Consider the following 16,013-nt stretch of genomic DNA (forward strand, 5'->3'; position numbering starts at 1 on the left):
TTTGTAAGAGTTTAAATTTCCTTTTATTATTAAAAATAGAAATGTTGCCATTCCTCTCTTGAAAGTATTTGCATTTTTGGTCTCATCTTCTCCAAATGCACATCCTTTGTGTGTGTTTTACTCTCGATTTAAGGCGAAATCGTGGCTCGTGCTAAAATCCTTATTAGTCAAACCCTCTGTAAGTGTGTGTGTGTGAGTGTCCACACCTCTCTCGCCCCTACTAGTCCCTGCTATTTCCGTCTCTGTTTGCTCACCTATTTGCTCAGACAACAACAAATAATGTCAAATGTTGTACTCACACGTGTGTTGTGAGCTTGAGCTCTAACCTCCCCCCGAAAAAAAAGAAACCTCTCTTGGCCATTTGTTGACTTTGTCTTCGTTTTCTTTTTTTCTTCTTTTTTTTTTATGCGGGACAATTGTTTGTCTTTTGATCAGCAAAGAGAAGGGGGAAATTTGTAGGAACCGGGGGGTAATTTGATAGCCAAACCAAAAATGCGGGTCGAATTTGCGGCTTTTTGGGATTTCAGATTTCTGATTCCACTTGACTTTCATGGATATTTTTCTCATTAAAATCAGCTACATAATAGCCATACCAACAATATATTCTTAATGCCTTCCCCCGACATTATATAATTATCTGCGACTCGCGTATAATGAGACCCAATTTATTGCCTGTTCATCTGATACCCGCAATGTGTTAACAAGAACGTCTTTATATGTATATATTTTTATATGTATTTTCCCACGTCTACGAATAAATTTCAATTTTTTATTAATTTCGTTTCATTTGTCTTTTTCTCTTCTCTTTGCAGGTACGTTTGATATGCAAATTGTATAGTTAAATAACTACTTAACTGTCATATGATTGATAAGGAAGTTGGCCTAAACTAAACTTAGATCACATTTTGATGAATGGCCCTAGAAGCTGTTGTTTGGGTTAACGATGCTGATTTTTTGTTATGATGTCAGATCCGCCGCAAAATGACATTGACTTGGTTGTTCATCGCAGAACGAGTCTTTTTGGTGGGGTTTGTATTTTTAGAGAAATAAAATGAATGGAGAATGGCCTAGTAAATGGGTTTCTCAACGAAATTAAAAGGAAATCTCAAGTTTAGGAAATATTTTAAAATATTTCAAGGGTTTCTTATCTATATTATTTTAATTTTTTCATGTTTTATAAAATATTTAAAACAGGATTTTGAGCTTAAAAAACACCTAGTAAGCTTGCTAGAGTTAAAATAAAATAAAATATATTTTATATCTTTTTTCACACACTTTTTTCCAAGAAAATTCCAACTAATCTATCAACTTGTCTACTTTTTTCCCTACTTTCTTTAAGTTTCCCGTAATTTTATAATCGCTCAATGTCGTCACCATAGTTTCTATCGATTTCTAGTTTTATTTTTGCAAATGTCACTTGAATTAATTGCAATTAAAAGTTTGCCTAGCCTGTCATCGTTAGAAATATATTTTGTGGAATAAAAAATAAAAATAAACCAAAATTGCGTCGCATTAAGTGAAACCTTCCTGCTTCGAGTCCGGCGGCGATTCAATTGAAAAATTGCACATAAATTGCATAAAACTGTTTTACGTTGTCGGTCTCAGAGCGGCTGGCATAAATTGTTGCTCCAATGTTGTTGTTTTTTGAGGTTTCATCAACAGAAGGGGCTAGTTTTTTTTTGTGATTTCTTGAGGAGATCAGAGGAAGTCCATTGTGCGTGCGCAGTTAACCGCAAAGTTTTGGTTAAGATTTTTGTGTGTTAAAACCAAACAGATTTAGGCATTTATAGACTGAGTTGCAGGATTATAAAAACTACGAAAGCAGCTATTAAAACTAATCAAAGAAATAATAAGAAAAGCAGGGAGATGATAGGTTTTTAACTACATTTTAAAGATATTTTTATATAAATTTAATTATGGAGATGTTTCCCAATTTCTTGGGATTATAAATCTCGAAAGTTATGTTTATAAATCTTTTTTATTGAAGAAAATATAAACCAAGCAATTTCATTTTAACACCAATACAATATATATTTAAATACAATAAATGTTTTCTTTTAATTTCCTTTACAATCACGCAACGTACTGTATATCTCCTCTCATCTTTATGGCTTTCGGACTTAATGTCTGCTATTAATTATGTTTATTTTATTTTTGAGGCACACACACACAGTAAGTCAGAGCTTTGAAGGTTGTGTTGTTTGTCGAATCTCGAATGATTTTTTTATGTACAAAAATTACTTTCACTCAATTGGGTCTTGTTTATGGTCTTGTACCGAGTATATATGTATGATGTAGGCATGTGTCCGACAATTTCTTAAGTAGATTTTCCATTTTTCCATTACCCGGAGTGGTTATCAATCCCTGGATAGGTTCTTGTCATATTTCAATTTCATATTTCTACCCCCGCCTCACCGCTTGATTGATGGTGGACTTTATAATTTGTTTCAGGAGAGAAAATTTGAGAATATTTTTGGAAGGAACGAAGAGAAGCAGGCTGCTGAAGAGTAGAGTAGTAGAGCGCACATAAGGCCCGCATCTAATTGAGTCCATTTCCATTTCCATACCCATTTCCAGGGCAAATGATATGACAATTTATTTCAATTAAAGTTGATTTAAAAAATTGCCTGCTGTTCTGGTTCTCTCTCTCTCTCTCTTTCTGTTTCTCATCCCCCACTTAAGCACTTTGGCTTTAGAAAAGCCCCTCTATTCAAATTGCTAGACCAATCCAAATCGGGGCACTCTCTTTTTGCCTTATATAAAATGTAGGTTTCCAGTTACTTTCAAAAGCAGATTTTAGCTGCCTGATATTTGTAAATTTATTTGCAATTTATCTTAATAAAAACTAGCAAATTTTCAATTAGTTGAAGGTATTTTTGTATATATTTTTAGGATTTACCTATGGCAAACAATTATCTAAAGTGTTGCTAGTTGCTATGCTTTTACTTTGAAAGTTTTTTGCAGTCTTAAAATACATTTTATTGATAAATTATACACAATTAAGCACATTAAAAGCCAAATTAATGTATACAAGATAATAAAAACTGTTTTAAATATATCTTTTTTACGTAATTCGTTTGGAATGCAAATTAATTTGTGGGTTTTTGTTATTTTAAATTAAGGCATTTTAATCTTTAGCTTAATTCGCTTAGGTGCTGTTGAAAATCAATTAGATCTCGGCTGATAATCATCTTTATAATTATCTTAAAAATGCATGTACCAGTTTTTTTGCACTTAAAATTGAAGTTAGCAAAACGGGTAAATTGAATATATATTGTTAGAAATTAACACAACGACTGAACAAATGCAAATTTGCTGTAACTGACAAGTTCACAGCTCGAGATGAAAGAGCCAAAGATAAACAAACACAAAACGCCTACAGAGTTACGGCAAATGTGAATGACCGAAAGCGACTTTTTTGTGTTTTACAGTAAAGCCTCATAAAATCAATTCATAAAAATCAGAGGCAAGTTAGAGTTTCATTGAAATATTTCATACTTTTCCCAAAATTATATTTTAAAATATTTTAACTCTGCTAAAAATTCATTAAACCCAGCTTTGACTGTACTTCTCTCTCCCTGCGGCTGCCGCTGAGTGAAACGTTTAAGCCAAGCTTCATGCAAATTATTCGGTTCACCGATGATGGCTTGCAGGGGGTGGGGAGTAAAATGAGGGGCTAAAAAGCTAATCGCAGGTGTCAGTCACACGAGAGGTATATCCCAGGTATCTCGCCGCGCTTTTCTGCTGCTCCGGGCAATTAGCAAGATCGTCGCACGCCGCCCGCCTTCGTATTATTTTTTGTGTTTTTAAATGACTCAGCTGCGGACAAAACTTGGTCAAAACTGTAACAGGTTTTGTGTATAGTGCAGTCGCGAAAAGTAACGGTATCTGTAGCACCCAGTCAGGTCTAGCTTTCGTAGCGATTTCATAATAGTATTCGCTTCGGCTGAGTGGGCAGCAAAAGCAGCTCAAGTTCAGGTCTAGAAAATTTAACGGCAGTTTAATGATTTCGCAAAAAAAAAATATTGCAGGTTATGGGGGGGAATTAAAAAGGGAAATTTGAGGACTTGGGAAGTATACTTTATGTATATAAAATTATTAAAATATTTTATTTGAGGGTTTCTGTAATTTTAAAATATAGATTTTTCTTAAATTCCTTTTTTAAAATTACATAGCATAGAGAAAGTTGAAAATATCAGTGATACACATATGATTTATCGATATTTTTTGAAAAATTCTATTTATAAATCGTTATTTTAACCTTGTATATCTGTGCGATACATTGATATTCTTTTCGATATATTAACCAAAACTCATAGGAAAAAGAGGGACAACAAAATGTAATATTTGTTAATGTTATCGATTTTATTACGATAATACATTTAATATTTTTGTTATCGATATAATTACGATTCAATATGTCGAAGATTACAATATTTTCGATATGAAATGTAATGTGATATTTTTGTTTATATAAAATAATTGAAATGGTTCAATATTTTAAAAAATATTTTCGATAGTTTATAACTTAAATTTCGATTTTTTCGATATTTAAAAATTCGATATATCAAAAGTTTACAATATTTTCGATATGATGATGAACTCGATATATCCATACCATATTTATACTCTCTATATAAATCCCTTAATTGATTTTTAAACAGAAATTCCTAAAATAATCTACTAAATAAATCGAATTGCTATTATCGTGCCGGTAAAAAATTGTTAGTAGCTGCAATAATCACATAATGGTTCATAATTTATTCGCTATTTAGCAGTCGGTTGTTCCATTGTTTTCACTCCATTTCTCGGCTCCGGCTGGGCTCCATTCAACAAAAACTCTTTCCCCCATTCGATTTCATTCATTAGCGGCAAGTGAAGCACAAGGCGCACTTGCTGCTGCATTTGTTCTGCTGCTGTTTTTTATTGCGATCTCTTTTCGTTACACTTGTTCCCTCTCTCTCTTTCTCTCTGATTTTGCTTCTGTTTCTGTTCAACCATCTGGGCTCTTTATGTGGCTATTTGTAACGCCCCCACGTGCTTTTTGAACGCTTTTGACAAAGTCGACAAATTTTTATTGTCGCCTCGAGTCGATCTCTGGCTTTGTTTTGCTTTTTTTATTTATCGCTGCCGGCTTTTGTTTTTATTTGTATTTATCTTCTTGTGTTTGTGCTCTTCGCACAGCTCTCAGTTTTCTTGCTATTATTTATTTTGTTGTTATATATTTTTATTCACCGATTTTTGTTCGTTGTTGTTTCTATTTCGCGGTGGTCGACACTGTTGGGCTACTAAATTTACATTTTATTTGCATGTCATAAACGAGATTTTATTGTAGGCATGTCGGTTGTCGGTTGTACATACATTATTTTATTTTTTTTTTGTATTTTTGTATTTTTTGTTGACTTTATTTTTTATATTTTTATGTAGAAGGAATATTTTCATATTGAGTAATCGGGTAAAAATTTGTTGGCAAAGTCAAATTCAAGTACAGTGGGGTTTGGAAATGTATTTTACTTGCTTTATTATTATATATATATTGATATATATTTCAATATTTTACATTTGTATAAATATTTAAAAAGTTTAAATAAAAATATTTTTTTGGTAATAATTTAGTGCTAGAACCACTTGAGAATTCTAGTTAAATTCTATGCAAACGCTGCTTTCTTAGTATTTTTTATATATTTAATAGTCTTTTATAACGTTAAATCTGCTAATTATTCCTAAAAATAATTCAATATTTAAATTTTATATAAACATTTAATATTTGTCATAATTTTTGTGAGACACTGTATTTATTCAGTAACAACTCACTTGATTTAGCATTGAGCTAGGTTTTATCACCTTTATTTTTTTTGGGTTGGTCACCAAATAAAAAAGTGGGTAAGCAACTTTTTGGCTCAAATAAATAATTGTTTTACCCCAGAGACTGTTCAAGTTGTTTAAGGATAGACTTCAGACTTACTTGATGTTAAAAATGGGATTGGTTTGGCTTCAAACATTCATTTTTAAATGCAACTAAAACTTTATTATTCTCATTAAATTGATAATTTTTGCATAATCGTTGAAATACCTAAAAAATAACCATTAACAATTAACAATTAATTTGTTAAATGCTCATTTAATTCCTGTGATTCATTGCCTCTTATAAATTCCTATCCATGACACCTATTAAATAGCTTAGCCTCCGCCTGAATTACACCACATCCGGAAACATCCCATAGACTTGCAGTCTACAACTATTTATAGAATTATGCATTAATTCAGATAAATGGCTTTGTAAATAGCTTTTGTAATTGAATATAAAAAACTATGCATAATTTATGCAAATACAATTAATCAACCATTGATGAAGCTCGCCGCTGCTGCTTTACACATTTTCTTAACAACCAAGCTAAAAAACAACAATGTAACTCAGGCATATTTACACGATTTTTCGCCATAAATTCTCGCGTCAGAAGTGTGCCTTTAAAATTCGTCTTAACGATTTGGGAATGCAACTTGTTATATATATATTTTTTTTTTCGTTTATTGCTGTATATATATTTTTTAAGTTTACATTAATGGCGTCTCGAGGCTTTCGCCTTTTCGATGAATTTAATTTATTAGCTAGCTGAAAAGTGCAAATTTGCTACTCGTTTTCTGAAAAACTGTGCTCACTTTACCTTAACTGTTGCCAATTAGCATAAAACGATAGAGCAGGCAGAATAAAACACTGAGAAAATATAGCATTTTATTAATTATATCATTAAAGAATTTAATATAAAATTAGTATTATTTATTTCTTTAACACCTTGATTATAAAAAGTTGAATTGTAATTCATAAATGTAATTTTTATTCAAGCTTATAACCCTTAATTTTTTTTACTGTAAAACCAGCAAGGTGAACAAGTCAGGTTGCAATGCAAAAGATAAATGGAAGATGCGCTCTGGGTTTATAATATCTGAACGGAAGGGTGGAGAGGTTATAAAGGTGGAGGTGGAGATGGGTCAGGCAGCAGCAGGCGCCATTGTTTCGATTGTCTTGACCATAAACGAGTTGGCTGGCTGACATCATCGGGTGGCTAGTAGCAATAGTAGTAACCTGGCCAACTTCTGACCTTTACAGCTGTTGTCCCCCAGTTGGTGACCTTGCCTGTGCCTCCATATCCATCTCCACCTCCTCCTCCTCCTCCCTTTATGGCCTTTTAATTATTCGCCATTGCAAATCGAAGCTGTGATTGCAATGACCTAGAACCTGAAAGCTATGGGTTGTTCAATACAAATTTATGAAGTGGTTTTTATAATCAAAACAAAGAAACAAAAATTCAATGAAGTTAAATTTTATTAACCAATTATATGACACAGTTAAAGTCTGTGTTTATAAAATATTTATTGAAAAGATAACATGTTTATTTTGGTTTTATATAAAAAATGTAACTGCATTACTATAAATAAAAAAGATCATAAAGGTTTTATAATATTTTAAATCTTTAAAAATCTTCTAAGAATTCCTTATAAAATTAGTTTTAAGGTCTGCAATATTTCTATTAACTCTTAACCTCTTTTCTTAATAATGTTTAATGCTAGGTTTTTAATGAGCCTCTGCCATTTTAGTAAATTTTATTTACACAGTTTTTTTTTTAAATTTTTTTGTTGTTGTATGTTTATTAAAGTTGAAGTTGTTTTTTGCCAGCACATGATGCACATGATGCGAATGAAGGCGGCCTTCAACTTCAGCACGATTCTGACATCAATTTCAATTTAGAAAAAAATATATGCTTAATGAATTTTCATTTGCACGCATATTAAATAGTAATTAACATGGTTATTATAATAAATGGAACATAGGGGTGTATAAGGGCTCAAGGAGCAGCTGTTGTTAGAGTTCAAAGAGCAATGTACGTTTAGGAAACGTATTAGATATAGAATTTTCTATACATTCTATATACTTTTAAAGTTAAAATAAATATTTCAAATTTTATTTCAACACTTTAAAAATAAAAACAAATTATACAAAAATGGCTAAAGTAATGTATACCCTTTTCTGTGACCATTTAATACCAATTAACAACAGTATTATAATGAAAAATGGAAAACGTGTCTGGTTCAGTGATGAAAACGGGGTTAATGGACAGTGGCAATTAGGGTGCAAAAGGCCATCAACATGGACAGCTATATGTTTTCATTTATTTTCCAGGACTCTGCACAGGAAATTCAACACCTCTCCTAGTTTTATTTTCATTTCACGGATAAACGTCTCTATCTATTTCCGGCACACACACACACACACTCGACTAAATCTCATTTCGAACACTTGTAAATGGAGAGAAAAATCCATTCCCTGGTCGTCCTTCTGCTAATTCCCTTTGATTGTGGATAGATGAAGTCCCATCCTCGACTGGCCTGGCCTGCCAAAATAGACAATTTCCTTTTCTTATTAAATGTTATTTGTATTTCACTCACAGAGACGATGAAATGGCCGCTACCGCCGCCGCTTGACTATTTATTTGTTTTTAGCTCTCCTCGCTGCCCGAATCCCTCTGTCCTTTGAACATCATCCAATTACACAGCGAACCGCACCCGGGACACGTGTGCAGCATCTGTTACCAGTTTTTGTGGGCCACTCGCTGGCTGCTGCTGCTCTCTCATCTCATCCTCATCTCATCTCATTCCGGGCATCGATTGATGCCGTCTCGCTGGAAACGGCAATGGCAACCGACAGAGGCACTAAAATCGGTTCAGTTTTCTGGATTCTCCACTCTCGGTCTGAAGTTTGGCAACGCCGCTTCGCTGACATGGCTGAAATGGCCCCCCAAAAGAACCGAAAAAAAAACATTTTTAGTAATTGTGTAGCCTGCAGACCCCGGCGAAACAATCCATCCTTCACCTTCTCCTCGCAGTGTGTGTTGCCCTTAGCACACGCCGCTTGAAACAAATCAAATTGCGAGTCCGTTTCGCCTTCAAACATATGAGACTGCCATAAACACTGCAATAAAATGGGGTATTTTAATTTATAAAAATTATTTATTTCAAGAAAAGAGGTTTTTTGCCTGTAAAAATAATTATTTTTAAGATCTTTGATCTTTGTTTTATCGGAAAAATGTTTTTGAACTATTTTTATATATTTTAAAACTATTTTTCAACTGTAAACTATCTTAAACCATTTTTTATCTATCTTAATAATATTTTAAAAATATTTAAATCAAAAAGGTAGAGGCTTAAATGATTTTACTATTTTTTTCTGCTATTTTCCATGTCCTAAATATTTGTAAACAAATTTTTTATATTTTTCAAGCATGTCAAGCCAAGAGGGAGGTGTTTATTATCTACAAAATTATAGACTATATTCTTTAAATGCTATGAAAAATTTTTAATAAATGGTTTAACATATTTTATATCATTTTGAAAATCTAAAATATTTCTAAGACATTTTTATATTTTATATATTTGTTTATTTTATATTAAAAACCTTATAAGACAAAAGGGAAGAGTTCTTCATTTATAAAAACTAAAAATTGGCTGTGTACACTTTGAAATTCCATTTAAAAAAATATTTTATATGTTTAACATTACTTAAACAATTTTTCAAATTTAAACCAATTTTAATTATAATTTTTCTCAAAGTGAGGAAAATAAAACGTAGCGAATCGTAACGAGAACATAGAACCAAAACCATGGGTTAACAGCGGACCTGGGGTCAGGGTCGCCATCGTCCTTTGCGTTCGCATACCCGGCAAGTGCAAAATAATGGCCAAGAAAGAACAACAGCAGCCAAGAAACTCATACATATTATATTTTGTACCTCTGGCCGAGAGCTGCTGTTGAAAAAAATTGAATGAATGAACCCAGGGTGGGTCAAAATAAAAGGGGGAGGCGGGCGACCCAAGAGTGCCAACCCCAAAGCGACTTGGCATCACCGTTGTGACATTTAAGAGGCTCAAGAGAGAGGCAGCTAGCTAAAAACAAAACCCACGCAGCAGCACACAACATACGCCCAGCTCTCACACCCAACTCAACACCCAACCCCCTTGGTAAACGACCACCACCCACTCACATTCACAGAGCAATTCCCAGAGCAACCCTCGGGGGAAGGCCAACGGTAAAGGTGTGAGGAGACGGGGAGTCGTCGAGTCGAGTCCTTTGCTCAGTGTGTGGCCCCTCAGGAGCTCCATGGGTGATGCTGTATAAATCTATATAAATATATATATATATAGTGGTTATATATACTCGTTAACGTGTGCCACCTCCGGTGGAGGAGCCAGCCATTGCATATACTTTGTGGTATTGGTGCCTCTGCTTAAAATAATTAAAAATCAATATTTAAACTATGCAACCAACGAAGCCCAGCCTATCAGCAAATGCAAAGAACGAGCGAAAGATAGTACCAACGGATAAGTGAAGGAGATGATGGCATTAAAGCCTTCAGGAATATATAAATATATAAAGATTGTATAAAGATTGGCAGAGGGCAGGGAATATATGATTAAAAAGAGATAATCTTAAACGAGGTACTTGTTGAGGAAATATTAAAGAAGGGGATGTATAAAATATAGGTGACTTTTGGGAATGTTTTTATATTTAAATATGAAAACTAAGGTAATTCTAGAGCGTTATTTTATTTTTTATAATTTTTTTTAAAAAAATTCTTGAGAATAATGTATAAAATGAGTAATATTTCCTAGAAAATATAAAAATATTAGCGACTTTTGGAAATGTTTTTAAATTAAAATATGAAACCTTAGATAATTTATTTAGAGTTTTTTGTTTGTATAATTATTCAATGAATTGAATAAACAATAATGTACAAACATGTACAACAGAAGTAATATTTCATACCAAAAAAAAAGACATTTTTAAAAAGCCTAGACCCCACCTTTCCTTCTATAAGCCTTAATATTATTCCCCTAGCATATCGCTCTAATTTATTATTTACGCCTAAAATTTACCAGGACCAGGACCAACCTGCTCCAAAAAATGTTCTACAAGAAATTTGCATAATTTGTGATACTCTCGCACAACAAAAATGAAAGAAGAATTTAATTATGCCATCTCCGTATTACATAATTTCTTGCAATTTGCATACATTTTCCAGCAAACGCCCATTTTATGGTAAAAACCCGCCTCCAGCCATGGTCATAAAATGTTGGCGGGAAACTCTATTTGCCTAGGCCTTCCCTCGCCCCCTAGAAAAAATAATAATTTTACTTTTTTTGCGGTTTGGCACAGCTTAAAATTCAAAGTAATCGAATCAATAAAGTCGAAAAAAATGACTCTGTTTATTTTAATTAAAAAACATTTTGGAAATTTGAGCCTGAAAATCAAATGTCAAAGACTTGAGCTTAAATTTTATGCAAAGATGTGGGTTATAAATTAAGTTAGAGCTGGTTTCTCGCCGTGGGTGGTTGCAAAACTGTATAAATCAATGAAATATATATCAAATTAAATACTTATAATTCACCTAACAAAAGGCGAATAATGCTGATGACAAGTTCAATTGATTTATAAAGTGGAGCAAACTTATGGCTGCGGTTTTATATGCTTGAAATATGGGTTTAAGTTGAGTTTGAATGAAACCATATATATAAATATTTGAAAAAAATATAACAAAGGCTTCAATTTAAAACTGAAAGTATAAAAAAAGTATGGTTATTTATGGGAAATTAATAAAATTATAAAATTGTATGAAAGTTATATATATATTTTTTTAATTATAGAATAAACCTCTGACTTATAAAAGTATAGGAATAAGTTGAGTTTGAATGAAACCATATATAAAATCAATAAAAAAAATATAACAAAGGTTGAAACTATACAAAAAGTTTGGTTTTTAATAGGGAATTATATTTTTTAAAAGTGCTATTCATTTTATGGAAGTTATAGTTTTTTTCTTCAATTATAGGCCCAACCCTCTGCCTTTTAATAAAACAAAATAGCACAAAACTTTTAGCCAACTGTTACACATTAAATTTCCTATCTTTTGGTTGACGTTTTTCCTGGGGCCACATTAATTAACGCAGTTTTTCCAACAACAACAACATCTGGCAAAGCCCGCATAATGGTAAAACCGAAAAATGTTTGGCATCAGGTGGGGGATTTCAATGGTTCATTAAATGCTCGTCACATATCTTCACCACGGTGTGGGTTTAGATAAATCCCAGCATCAGCACACTATATATGTACTATTCAGATGTATATACATATATGTATATATATTGGGCAACATTAACGCTAACTGTCAGGCCTGAAATGTGTTGTGGCTTTCTTGCGGGCCAATGACAATTAGGCTGGTGATAAGATAAGCCGCCAGAAAGCTGCTGCCTAAACCAATTTTGGTTCGTTGGTTGGTTGTTTTGTTGGAAAACCCCTTTTTATCTCAAAATTAAATGGCGGCAGCTGTCACATACACACACCCGAAAAAGTTCGAACTTTGACTTTGAGTGTGCGTTTTGTGGCTTCAATCAAAAAAGTTTGCTGCCAAAATTAGTCTTTTTTGTTGCTCAGCTGTTTTGTTTGCTATCTAGATGCGTGTAACTGTCAAATCGGGGCCAAAGTTTTATATATCTATTAGCTGCCTGCCAATCAGAGTTTCGAATGTGAAAGGAATGTGTTTGAGGTGCGGCGGCATGACAGGGCAAAAAATAATTAAAAGTCTCTTTTATGACAGCTTAATTTTTTTTTGGGTTTTGTGCAATCTTAACACTTAGGAATCCTCCTTATAAAGTATGTACTTACTTTTCAATTAATAGCTGAATCTTAATCTTAAATTCCATCGCATAAGAATTCAATTTTCATTGCTGTCAGAGAGAATTTCCGGAATAAATTTACATTATCCCCCAGCATCAGGCAGCAGGCAGCATCAGTTCAACGTTGATTGCTTTGGGGCGTCACTTTTATGCCCCTTTTTAATGCGTCATATGTGCCAGCTCGTCATATGTGCCAGCTCATCCCATGTGGCTCTTTCCCCCTCTTTCCCCGCTCTCTTCATTTTTTAAATACCCCCAAAAATTGTTGTTAATTACGTTGTTGCAATGTATGGCCAGGCAAAATGGGTTTTCCTACCATGAATAAAATATTAATTAAAGACTTTGCTTGGACAGCCGCACCCACACACACACACTACACCCCCACAGCAAAAAAGTTGACCAGATTTTTTTTTGGGAGGAAAAAACTGAAAGAGGTTTCGGGTTGTGACAACTTTTCATGAAAATTTATTAAATGTCACACAGAGGCAACCCTGATAATGAAGGAAAAAAAAATGGTATGTGTCAATTTTCCTTGTTTTTGCGGTTCCCATCGGAAAGTAAATTAATTTAAAATCTAAAAAAAAAGTTCGTTGACAGCTTGGGGTCCTCAGAAAAAAGAGGGAACAGCAGCTGACTCACTGTTCCATTGATTACTTTCTGGTTTTTATCTGGCGGTGATAGTATATTTTTAAACGTAGCTATCATAGATGGCCATTTATCGTTATAGAGCGGTTTTTTGGTTTTAGTTAAAGTTTAATAAAATTATTTATAAGCTAATGATGAAACAGAAGAACACCTTGATGTGTTTTATAATTTTTAAGAGCACGAAATGGGCGTTTATTGAAGTAGGGAAATGGTTTACATTGATAGATATTTAATATTCTGGAAATAAATCAAAGAAATATAAGTAAAAGTTACTTACTTCTTAAAAGAAAATATTAAAAAATATATTAACCTCCTAGGTTATTTAATAAATATTATTAAAAATTATTATAAATCAAACTTACTACTTTTTAAACCCTATAATAATTTATTAAATTATTAAATAAATATTTATAAATATAATTCTAAATCAATCTTATTACTTGTTAATTAAGTAATTCTTAAATAAGTTATAAAGTAGGTTTCTGCTATAATTAAAATGCAATTTAAGTTAGCTTTTGAACAAGATACAAAACGCAAATATATTCCATAGTGGAAGGCACATCCTAATGAAGTTTGCCACGTCGACGTCATGGAGGCAGGCCACATAATTTCAAAATGCACTGTAATGCAAGCAGGCATCTGTTTTCTGCTGACAGCTAATCTAATCTATGAGGATGCTTATCCTGTTCTCATCCAAAAACAGACACATCCCAGAGATGCACAGATACAGATACTCCCTGTAATCCATAAGATGCAACTTGCATGCAGCAGCATCTGGCGGTGGAAATTAGGCACTGACTGCAACATTTTGGGGAATAATTTATACATACATACACTCATATATTAGCGTGTGGATGTCAGTCTGTGGAATTTGCCGGGGTTCCTTTTGGGAAGTGTCGTAATAAATTTCTGACTAAAGACACAACTAAGAACTTGGCTGGCAAATAAACTTTTGCTGTTTGTACACTTGAAAGTTGCCATGTCATGCCAAATGCAAATCCCTCCAGTTTATATATATAAATATATATATAGAGAAGATGCCTTGCCAAGCTGTTGATGCTGAAGGTGTCAGATTCATTGACTGCAAAACTTTTGAAAAGGGGGCTTTGATCTTGCTTCTGCGAAAATTAATTAACTTCACAGCCAGGCTCATGAACATCATAATAAATCAATAATCATTTTCAGAGCCAAAGAGCCACTGGACCCTCATATTTTTCCATCTATTTATACCTTTTGGCTTAGCCATTTAAGCCATTTGCCATGGCAACCCATAAGCCAAGACGTAATATACGTTGTCAGTTCATTAGGTTAATTAAAAGTACAACGAAAAATCTATCTCAGGGTTTCCTGCTGTCATCGAGAAGCCATCATTAGGGCGTAGCGAAACCATGAAAAATAGCAATTAGAGCCTAAAAAGATTTGTTCTTAAACAGATTGCGTTACAGCTTTTGATTTATCAACTTTTATTTTCTGGCCCAGCCCAGGCAATTTTTTAACAATTCAATCAGCAGCAAGAAAAAGGAAACTTAAGGCTTAGACATAAAAATAATTAATCAAAGTTTCTTTTTCTGTTGTTAATTTAAAAGAGAACGCTCACAGAACATGTTCTTCTTTGAGATACAAATGTATATATACTTTTTTGCACGCTTGAAGCCATTTGTCCTTGAGTCGAGGCTGTTGAAGTTGAGCTCAAAGCCCTCGATGTCTCGAGCTCTCGCGGTCTGTCTGGTCTGATTATGACACTGCCAATGCCTCTCTCTCGAGCCTCTTTGGCCATTAGAAGAACCGGAATAACCAGTGGAAAACTGCGCCAACTCTGCCAGTAGGCAGAAAAGCGAATTTGCGGCTTTTGCCGGCTGCCTGCCTGCTGCGAGTGCATTAAACTCGGCTTTAGTGACAGTGAAAGTGGTTGGCGCAGTTGCTAACTGGGCCTGTCTCTATGTCTCTCGGACTGGTCTGCCGGTTACATGACCAATTTTAATTTATGGAAAGGATTGTGACGACGACGAGGCAAACTACTACTACCCAATCCTAGGGCGAATAAGCCCCCAAACGGGAGTTGTTAAAAGTATACATTTCGCAGTGCGGTTGAAAGGGGGAAATAAATGTGTAGATTTCGCATGAGATTGTAAAATGAGAACATGGGTTTTTACGTAGTTATTTATTGGCATTACATTTATTTTTCGGTTGGGTGGAGGAAAACTAGATTTTATTTGTATTGAATAAAAAATAGTTTGTCTAAATAAAAATATGCTTTAAAAACGTAAAAATAAGGTTTGAAATTATTTCCAGTTTGTGCTTAGGTTTCTAAATATTTATTTGTATTATTTGACATTAAAAAACACTAATATTTGTCTCTAAATTGAATTGATATAGATTTATTTTGTTATATATTAATTGTAATTTAAAAATAATGTACATTTATATTTATTTTAAAATGAGAACATGGTTTTCTATGTAATTATTTATGGGAATTTCACATATTTTTGGTGGGTAAAGTAAAACTAGTTTTTATTTTTATTCACAAAAAAATAGTTTGTCTGAAAAAAAAATGGCTAAGAAAAATTAAAAATTTTTTTAAAATATTTTTTAAAACATTTCCCGTTTGTGCTTAGGTTTCTTAATATTTATTTGTATTATTCA

General features: G+C 33.2%; 1 protein-coding gene across 21 annotated transcripts in view; it reads left to right on the forward strand.

Annotated features, from left to right (window-relative positions):
* Rbfox1 (RNA-binding Fox protein 1) overlaps positions 1–16,013 on the forward strand; it is a 146,985-nt gene that overhangs the window by 46,985 nt on the left and 83,987 nt on the right. The window lies entirely within an intron of this gene.

This window comes from Drosophila kikkawai, chromosome 3L (genome assembly GCF_030179895.1).
Source record: "Drosophila kikkawai strain 14028-0561.14 chromosome 3L, DkikHiC1v2, whole genome shotgun sequence".
Taxonomy (NCBI): domain Eukaryota; kingdom Metazoa; phylum Arthropoda; class Insecta; order Diptera; family Drosophilidae; genus Drosophila; species Drosophila kikkawai.